Source organism: Nanorana parkeri, unplaced genomic scaffold (genome assembly GCF_000935625.1).
Source record: "Nanorana parkeri isolate BGI_ZX_2015 unplaced genomic scaffold, ASM93562v1 scaffold81, whole genome shotgun sequence".
Taxonomy (NCBI): domain Eukaryota; kingdom Metazoa; phylum Chordata; class Amphibia; order Anura; family Dicroglossidae; genus Nanorana; species Nanorana parkeri.
This window is the reverse complement of record NW_017306349.1, coordinates 1740203-1741209: the sequence shown is the minus strand read 5'-3', so window position 1 is coordinate 1741209 and position 1007 is coordinate 1740203. Positions and strand designations below refer to the sequence as shown.

The window sequence follows — 1007 nt, the reverse complement described above, 5'->3', positions numbered from 1 at the left end:
GACGGGTCAGGAAAAGGTAAGTGACACACATGCACCCAGCCATCCACATGATGTAAAAGAAAATGTGATCAATCAGACCAGGCCACCTTCTTCCATTGCTCTGTGGTCCAGTTCTGATGCTATTAGGGGGCGGTCATCCAGATACCACAGCATAACTTCAGAGGTCTAGTGGAGTCCATGACTGAACCGGTCAGAATAAGGGGGACCTACTCAATATTAGGGGGCGTCATCCAGATACCACAGCATACCTTCAGAGGTCTAGTGGAGTTCATGACTGGACCGATCAGGAAAAGGGGGACCTACTCAATATTAGGGGGATCATCCAAATACCACAACATACCTTCAGAGTTCTAGTGGAGTCCATGACTGGACCGGTCAGGAAAAGAGGGACCTACTCAATATTAGGGGGGGTCATCTAGATACCACAGCATACCTTCAGTGGTCTAGTGGAGTTCATGACTGGACCGATCAAGAAAAGAGGGACCTGCTCAATATTAGGGGGATCATCCAGATACCACAGCATACCTTCAGAGGTCTAGTGGAGTCCATGACTGGACCGGTCGGGGAAAGGGGTACCTACTCAATATTAGGGGGATCATCCAGATACCACAGCACACCTTCAGAGATCTAGTGGAGTCCATGACTGGACCGATCGGGGGAAAGGGGGACCTACTCAATATTAGGCAGGTGGTCATAATATTATGGCTGATACATATGTACACCTTTTATTCTGAGGGTCTTCCGACTGGTTCAATTACCTCATGGTTCCTTCCATCCTTACAGCTGCTCAATGGTGCCCCAGTAATAACTGTAATCACAGTGCAATGCAATAACATTCTGAGCCCAGGCTGATTCTGCCACAGGAGGTGGGTCTAGACAACCTGGACTCACAGGAAGAAGGTTGGATGATGCTGGCTGTCATTCAACCCAGAAGACTGAGCGCCTCTAGTGGTAAAAGAGAAGTACTGCGGGGAACAGCTTCTAGTTTTTATTCTTTACTCTTACTG

General features: G+C 48.3%; 1 protein-coding gene across 1 annotated transcript in view; it reads left to right on the top strand.

Moving 5' to 3' along the window:
- Window positions 1–1007, top strand: part of TNC (tenascin C) — a 92050-nt gene that overhangs the window by 8981 nt on the left and 82062 nt on the right. The gene's annotated exons all lie outside the window — the stretch shown is intronic.